The 9,380-nt window shown below is 37.4% G+C and overlaps 1 protein-coding gene and 1 long non-coding RNA gene across 2 annotated transcripts in view; both read right to left on the bottom strand.

The window, feature by feature from the left end:
* Nucleotides 1–9,380, bottom strand: part of LOC146458888 (uncharacterized) — a 76,948-nt gene that overhangs the window by 15,183 nt on the left and 52,385 nt on the right. The gene's annotated exons all lie outside the window — the stretch shown is intronic.
* LOC146458890 (uncharacterized) lies at nt 42–8,649 on the bottom strand. The gene is made up of 4 exons (XR_014858110.1): nt 8,519–8,649; nt 1,775–1,854; nt 959–1,019; nt 42–176 (listed from the first exon to the last, which is right to left on the bottom strand). It is a non-coding gene; the product is annotated as an uncharacterized LOC146458890 (long non-coding RNA).

Below are 9,380 nucleotides of genomic sequence, written 5' to 3' on the forward strand. Positions count from 1 at the left end.
CTCTACCCTTAGTCTAGAAAATTGAAATTTCTTTTTCTCAGAACTCCAAATTTTGGAGCCCGGCATCATCTAAAAGTATTTTGATAAATAATCAGGAATTTAACTTGCCATTTGAAGCCTGGAAAGCACTGATTGCCCGGACCACACTGATCACCACCTCTTTTTACATCTGCAAACTGCAAAGGAGCGGATGTAAAGAAAAAATACTGAGCCTCGCAGATACAAACGGGTTCTCGCAAAATAATGTGGATAAATGCTGGTTAAAATGAGTGACAGGAACTCAAGTGTTCTTAAATTTACTGAAACCTAAGCGCTTGAATGTCACATTTGTCTTGCAAAAACATTGAAAGCGCAGGTGCAATTGCACCAAGACAAGTATGACCTCGGCTACCAATCTTTTTGTTTTTACTATTAACTGATATATTAGATTCTTATGTATACAACTTTTTACAAATACAATTACGTTTGTATTTCAGTATTTATGGCGATTTTGGAAAAAGCTGCGGTGTGGAGGCAGGAGGAAGTCCGCTGTGAGTCGAGGTCTTTTTTACTGGGATGATTAATTTTTCCAACTTTGTTTAAACGTCCTTTCTTGTGTCTCAACCAATCGCTTTATAACGGTAATACAGCGCATCCTTCATATATCTCGGATTGGAAACGAAGGCCGAATCCGGATTAGATTAATTTGGGTTTATATATGTTCGTTAGACAGATTGCTTTTAAAAATTCAGTTAATATACTTTATATATCTGTATGTAATTTTAGATATTCCTTTTTATTCGTATTATATATATGTATTTCCTTAGTTTGTCCTTGATGATCTACTCTGTAGATAAGTCATCATTATACCATCATTATTATTATTATTATTATTATTATTATTATTATTATTATTATTATTATTATTATTATCTTTATTATTATCTCGGATTGAATCTACAAGTATATAGGTGCCAACCTCTTCTACATCTTCCATGATTTTCCACAGGGCTGCCTTTTCACGATCGTCATAATGGGATCTAGAAAGAAAATGTGAGTTCAAATCAACTGAAAGACTAAGGCATTTAATTATTAATATATCTACAGGGACCTATCTGCTGATAGCAAGAGAGCATGAAGACAAGCGATCAGCTTGTTTTGGTTTTATTTATCTGGTCGAAGCTTTGCGAATCGATCAAACGTGGCCCCCTAATTTTAAAATATAGTATTCAGAACAAGCTGAAAGTCAGGTTCTTACTTTTTCGCTGTATTAACAAGGAGGCAATTGTCTTAAATATAACACAAATGAAATAAATATCTGAATAACTTAAAGATTAAAAAAACGGCAAATTGTGTTAGCTTTTTCAGCTGTCACTTTCATAGTATCAATGCACAAACTCGTAATAAACCTTCTTTGTATGCGTTATACTCAAAAACATTCTTAAATATGTAATGCCAGTCAAGCTAGTTTGTCAAGTCTAAAGATAAAAGCTGCCTCATACATTTGTTGTGTGCTAGCCCAATTTTAAAAATTAAGAAAAAACTAAATGCTTTTCTGTACATTTATCAAAGGCAGAAAGTAAAGTAACTTCCGGACTAATGACTATGTCATTAGATGGCAAATCACGGCCCCAAAGGGTTGCTCCACAATCATTTCTCATGAAATTGGCAAGTCAATTTGACAGAGAAAGCCAATGATTGAAATCTCGTATCAATGCAGATAAACGTATGTCGTATTTGACTAACTCTGCAAGTGTTTCTTTACTTAGTGGAATGGTAATTAGTGTTTTCTTACTTGGACTCAACAAAGGCAGTTGAGAGGCAAACAACAAGGACAATGACAGCAATGGCTTGTTTCATCTTAGGCAATGAATCCTATGGAAAAAGGGGGAAGCAAAGGCGGAAAAAGGTCTTGGATTAGGTCTGTGATGCTTAAAATCTATGTTTCCTTCATTAGGGAAGTATAGTTTCAGCTTCTAGTTTCATATGGATACTGTAGGACTGAGCTGCAGGCAGTGTGCAGGAGACTCGTGGGGACTAGAACAATGGCATTAAACCAGGTTCATGGAATTTCAATGTCGATGAGCGGTGTATGTGTGAAAGCAATGGGATGTTTTGTTTTTGACCTGTTGCCTATAAGTGAACAAACGTTTATCCAAAGATAGCTTTGTGGTAACTATCCTATTACTTTCTTTTTAGAAATATACGCACAATCTTAAACCAGCCATTGTAGGTTGAGGTAACACCAGTACTCCTTATATTATCTCGTGTACTCTCGATCCTTACAGGCAGCCGCTCTTAAGTATTTTTTTAAAATAATTTTTAAAAAATTTAACATGAAAATTTTACAGCTTTAAAGATTAATTATATATATTGATGGATGGATGGGTGGATGGATGGATGGATGGATTGATGAACGGATGGATTGATGGATGGAAGAGTGAGTGAGTGAGTGAGTGAGTGAGTGAGTGAGTGAGTGAGTGAGTGAGTGAGTAAGGGAATGAATGAATGAATGAATGAATGAATGAATGAATGAATGAATGAATGAATGAATGAATGAATGAATGAATGAATGAATGAATGAATGAATAAATGAAGGAATGAATGAAGGAAGGAAGGAAGGAAGGAAGGAAGGAAGGAAGGAAGGAAGAAAGGAATGAATGAATGAATGAATGAATGAATGAATGAATGAATGAATGAATGAATGAATGAATGAATGAATGAATGAAGTGGAAAATTGAGCAAATTGTCACCCAAAGGCAAACGGCTCTCATCTAGAACAACTAATGTTTCATAAACGAATACTTTTGGAGATCGCAGCTGTCTACATTGAACCCACATTGCCTGAACAAAAGACGCCGAAATTTAGAGTGATTAGTCAATTGCCTTGTAATTTTGCTGTTTGCACGTGACTTCCCTATATATGTACTAGAATAAATATACGTGGCTTTGCATTTTTCTTCGCTTGCCTTTTATACTTAATGAGAACGACTATACGTCCCTTTCTTAGACAACATGCACCTCAAATTGATATAGCGTATAACTTATTATTTTTTACAATAATAAATGTGCAAGACTTGCCAGGGTGCCACTGTCGTTTCTAAAGATTGCCCCAACACCTTAGTTCGCCCAGACCAGTTTCATATAAAAGGGGAAACTTTTGAAAGAACAATTTAAGGAATTTGACTCGCTGGTTGACTTCTGAGCAAGTGTTTAGAATCCTTTTAAACCAAGCTAAATCAGGACGTAACATTGAATGTTTGGTTTTATCAACAAGGGCCCAGTTGCTCGAAGCATGGTTAGCGCTAACCCGGGTTAAAAACCATAACAACCTATAGGTTTTAATACCTTTTAACCAATGGTTAGCGCTAACCTGACCATGCTTTGAGCAACTCAGCCAAGGTTGACAACGTAACTTGGTCACCGTAAAGAGATCACAGTGCTGGCGTTTCGAGTGCTGACGCCATTCGTCAGAGAGTGAGGAAACACACCCTCTACAGTTCTCAACTACACAGATGCTCAATTCCAGTTTTAGTTCTGTCTTTAGCATGTTCATTCATTTTGGGACTTTCTGTGGTACCTGCATATAGTATCTAGGCAATAGCTTTAAAAACGATGTCTGTTGCAGAACTGCTCGTGCTCGCAAAAATAAACACACTGCTCGCATGCTCGCAAATGCTCGCAAAGACCATTCGATACCCCTCATATTCAGGCGTCAAATTCTCCCATGAGGTATTAGATTTATAACCCTCGAATCTCCAACTTTCAGAATCAAACACGAATCAACCGATTCATTTGAAAACTTTCAATACCAAGAAAGAACTACTGAATCTGGTTGCCCATTAGCGATCGCGAATTTATCCATTCCGCAAAATGCTCGACAATTGAAGGGCTATACGGTTATCAGTGCCTGAGTTCCAACCTCTAGAAAGGGCCAAATTTTCTTAGTTTAAACGGTCATTTCAGTGCAAGGCAACCTTTTATAATGAAATCTACCTTTCGTTTTGAATTGTTACAGCAGGAGACCTCCGACTGAAGGCAATATACGTATTTTCTCGATTAAACGCTGGAGGCGTAATTTAAAACTCGACCTTGAACGCCCAGAGTACGCGAGGCAGGTAGCAAATTTTAGCCGTTAAAGCAATTTCCAAACAGGACTAAAATATCAACGAGCCAATTTAACTAGCTCGAAGAATTGCACACTGGCTGATTGTCAGAAGCACATTCATGTTAACTTCTCGTTTTGGACTGAAAAAATGTCGTTTTTTCTCTTCAAATTTGCGGAGGGAGATACGCGGAATTCGCCAAAGGTGTGGATTGTCAAGTGCAAGCCTCACACGGCATCAAAATCCTCTCATCTAGGGGGTTTACATGAACAAAAGCTTTAGTTACAACATGGAAATAAATGCTCCAAACCTTCTCTGAAAAATATTAGTGGATTATCATAAAAGAAAACAACGAGAAAAGCGGTTAACTCATATTAAAATCAGTCTACATACACAAGTAGAGTAATGAAATAACCTTTATTCCATTTTAAACTTCAGCCAAAATACTCAACGCCTTGAAGGTTCACCGATAAACGTATTCGAGTCTTGTTTACTTGACTCCCTTGCGACAATTGATTTCAATAATATTGACAATCCTCCGAGCATAAGATCTCAAGTCAGTCGTTGATTTGAATAATTATCGTTTTCCGAATCATGAATCTCTTAAAACAAAATTAATCCATAAACGTTTCGATAACATGCCAATCTACTGAGAGCGGTTCGTGTGGGTCCACTTGTACTTGTCAAGTACTTTGCAATTCCTTCAGTTTACACAGTAAAAACAAGGTTTTGGCGGCCAGTACAAACTCAAGTCTTGTTAGGCGATCCAGTAACCGTTTACGTAAAAGTAAGCGGTCAATTCCCTATCAAAGCAATTCATTTTTCCACTGTTGCTATCGCTTCAAATATAATTCTCTTGTAAAACTGATTTGTTGATTCAATGACGAAAGGAGGTTGGAGCATAGCACTTCGGAAGCTACATTTTTAATTTATGACCGAATTATGAGTGGATTCAGTTTGCATAAATTAACATACTCCCAGAAACTGGGCACATTTAGAGACTTTAAACGGGATTGAAGGAATATGATAGTCGATAACATATTAACAAGGGCTCATCACAAGAAAGCAAGGTCAAGGAATAGTATAAAAGAGAAAGATGTGACTTAGTTTTCTTTTAAGAAAGAGATATCTGCACTGAAATGAAACATGAAAACAAGTGTGATAAGTGAGTAACTGAATTGACGGCGCTAACGCACCTAAAATCTCACTCAAAACTAGATCTTTTCAAGCTAAAGTTCAGCTTTCTACAACAGAATCGTCTTAATCAAAACAACACAGCGTTTTAACTCGATTTTTCATCTTCATACTATATCAATGCTGGATGCGAATCACGATGATCGAACATTTGGCTGATGCTATAACACAACTTAATCGGAAATCCGACGAGGAATTGATCGCAAGCCTGACATCGCTACAGTTATAAGGGAGCAAAATAATGGAATAGCTTTTCAAATCGACATGCACTCATTGAAAACACGTGAAAAGAAAATCCTCCTCAAGTCCTGCTCTTCTTTGCCATTTTCCTTCAAGTCTCAGACGTTGAATAAGACATTTGAACGGGAGTCGCTATAAAGCCATTTTGAACAATAAAGAAATACTTAACTAGCAGTTGCCCAGCGATTACACCCTGCCCGACCACAAGTCATCCCTAAGACCTACTTTATACGGCCTCTATATGACTTCTATCTCTTGAAGAAGAGCTCCAAATATCAACCCTGCATGAGTCTTATCCCGAGTAAACTTACGCTTTAAGCTAAAAAAAATACTGCAGACTGAAGACATTATCGACGAGGTAGAAGCATCATCTCGTGTGACTTGTTCGCTCATGCACTGGACTTTACAATGTCCTCGCAAAACTTCCCTTCTTCGTCTAATGCATGACTTTGCTCTTAGATCAGCGCGCGCCGAATTCAAAGCCTTTTAGTTCTTACGTGTTTAATCAAATCATAGTATAAACAAAATCAAAAAAAGTGGTCAGCTTGTCGTTATTTGCAAGCAATCATTCTGTTACCATCACTGGTAGCTAGCTTCAGATTTTTTCAACCGTTATGCGCGCTCATTTCAGAACATGGTTAAAATCGGCGGAGATTTATAAAATAATTACTAAAAATCGCACCTTAGACGTGATCCTGGCTACTGAAAATTGATGATAATTTTTCTGCAGGCTCGTTACAGATGAGTTCAGTATTTTAATTAAAATTGTATGCGAACGTCAACGTTGTAATTTTACTAAGCAAACAGTTTTCACAGAACTACCCGATATCCTTGAAGGAGGGCATCTCTGGCCGACGTCCATCTCCTTATTTTCACGGCTTGATTAAATGTTGGGGGCGTTGTTACGAAAACACGACCTTGAAGGCCCATAGGCATCTATTCGAGGTAGAAAATACAAAATACTGACGGCAGACTGATCCCAACGGCGGAGATGACGAGCTTGATAGAATAATCAACAAAGGCTAGAATAACTAAAATATAATTGTCTTTTTAAAAAAACAAATTTTTGCCCGATATTTGAGGTAGGGCGGTGTTTATTAATCACAGGTGTATTTGAGTAATTTTTGGCTTTTGCCATTGACACTAAAGTTCAAAGAATTAAACGCCAAATTTAGCAAAGCTGTGACTCTGTCTCCAGTCGATCAAATTTGAGGAATAATTTTAATTATTTTTTTTATAAGAATTTATTTTATAAGAATAGCGAGGCTGAAATTTGCGAAATTGTAAGAATTTTATAACCCGTGGCTAAGATTTGGAAAAGAGTACAATTTTGTGTGCTGTAAACTAAACCGTATAAAATTTTTCCTTTCAATCTCTAAAAGGCAAAATTAGACTAGCAAATAAACCGATAAAAACTTGCACTAGCCAAATGTTCGATGCTAATGACAGTTCGATACAGATCCGGACGCCAAACACTTAGATATCCCAATACACTCTAAAACGAAAATGTCATACGCTATAATCTAAGAACATTGAAAAGAATATTTTCAGCCTAACATCGGCACAAAATAAGAATATTCAGCCTGGGTCGGAAAAACAATATTCCGCTTTATTTATTCTTCTGCGTTGGCAGTTCCTTTCATACTCAGGCGTCAAATTCTCCCATGAGGTATTAGATTTATAACCCTCGAATCTCCAACTTTTTAGAATCAAACACAAATCAACCGATTCATTTGAAAACTTTCAATACCAAGAAAGAACTACTGAATCTGGTTGCCCATCAGCGATCGCGAATTTATCCATACCGCAAAATGCTCGGCAATTGAAGGGCTGTACGGTTATCAGTGCCTGAGTTCCAACCTCTAGAAAGGGCCAAATTTTCTTAGTTTAAACGGTCATTCCAGTGCATGGCAACCTTTTTGTAATGAAATGTACCTTTCGTTTTAAATTGTTACAGCAGGAGACCTCCGGCAGAAGGCAATATACGTATTTTCTCGATTAAACGCTGGAGGCGTAATTTAAAACTCAACCTTGAAGGCCCGGAGTAGCGAGGCAGAAAAAAAAATTTCGCCATACAAAGCAATTTCCAAACAGGACTAAAATATCACCGAGCCAATTTAACTAGCTCGAAGAATTGCACACTGGCTGATTGTCAGAAGCACATTCATGTTAACTTCTCGTTTTGGAATGAAAAAATGTCGTTTTTTCTCTTCAAATTTGCGGAAGGAGATACGCGGGATTCGCCAAAGGTGTGGATTGTCACGTGCAAGCCTCACACGGCATCAAAATCCTCTCATCTAGGGGGTTTACATGTACATAAGCTTTAGTTACAATATGAGAATAAATGCTCCAAAACTTCTGTGAAAAATATTAGTGGATTATCATAAAAGAAAACAACGAAAAAAGCAGTTAACTCTTATATTAAAATCAGTCTACATACACAAGTAGAGTATTGAAATAACCTTTATTCCATTTTAAACTTCAGCCTAAATACTCGACGCATTGAAGAATCGCTAGAGTTATAAGGGAGCAAAATAATCGAATAGCTTTTCAAACTCACATGCACTCTTTGAAAACACCTGTAAAGAAAATCGTCGTCAAGTCCTGCTCTTTCTCGCCATTTTACTTCAAGTCTCAGACGTTGAGCAAGGCATTTGAACGGGAGACGCTATAAGGCCATTTTGAACAATAAAAAAATACTTAACTAGCAGTTGCCCAACGATTACACTCTGCCCGACCACAAATCATCCCTAAGACCTACTTTATACGGCCTCTATAAGACTTCTACCTCCTGAAGAAGAGCTCTAAATATCAACCCTGAGTCTTAACCCGAGTAAAATTACGCTTTAAGCTAAAAAAAATACTGCAGACTGAAAATATTATAGACGAGGTAGAAGCTGCATCTCGTGTGACTTGTTCCCTCATGCACTGGATTTAACACTTGAGAAGGGCTTTACAAGTCATCGTCATCAGTTTCATCGTATAAAAATAAGTCTTACCTCTGATAAGGGTATTCCACGAGAACAAGTCTAGGACGATCTTGGCTTTCTTGATTCCAATGAACGCTCTCTCCTTTACAGTGAAACATCATCGGCATCTCTGTTTTATGCCCTCTCAAAAGCCATGGTTTCTCTTCTTCGATGGCAAAAATTTTAATTAAAAAGGAAGTACTGCTTTCAACAGGAGAAAATTTCCATGGATACACCATGATCTTTTTTTAATTAATTGATCGGCGAAGGAAAGTTCTGCTTTGAAAGATGGAGGGGAATAAATTATCTTTGAGGGTGGTTTTCCAATGCTTAATGCTCAGTAAAATAAAGGCACCTCTTGGTGTACGGCATGCTCTTCTTAGATCGATAAAACCATTTCCCGTGATGACAGGTCATTTTACTTCAAGTCCCAGATGTTGAACAAAACATTTGAAGGGAGACGCTATAAGGCCGTTTTGAACAATAAAAAAATACTTAACTAGCAGTTACCCAACGATTACACCCTGCCCGACCACAAATCATCCCTAAGACCTACTTTATACAGCCTCTTTAAGACTTCTACCTCCTTAAGAAGAGCTCTAAATATCAACCCTGAGTCTTAACCCGAGTAAAATTACGGTTTAAGCTAAAAAAAAATACTGCAGACTGAGGATATTATAGACGAGGTAGAAGCTGCATCTCGTGTGACTTGTTCCCTCATGCACTGGATTTTACGATGTCCTCGCAAAACTTCCCTTCTTCGTCTAATGCACGACTTTGCTCTTAGATCAGCGCGCGCCGAATTCAAAGCTTTTTAGGTCTTATGTGTTTAATCAAATCATAGTATATATTAAATCAAAGAAAATAGTAAGCTTGTCGTTATTTGCTAGCA

This window comes from Pavona decussata, unplaced genomic scaffold (assembly GCF_977016875.1).
Source record: "Pavona decussata unplaced genomic scaffold, jaPavDecu1.1 SCAFFOLD_226, whole genome shotgun sequence".
Classification (NCBI taxonomy): Eukaryota; Metazoa; Cnidaria; class Anthozoa; order Scleractinia; family Agariciidae; genus Pavona; species Pavona decussata.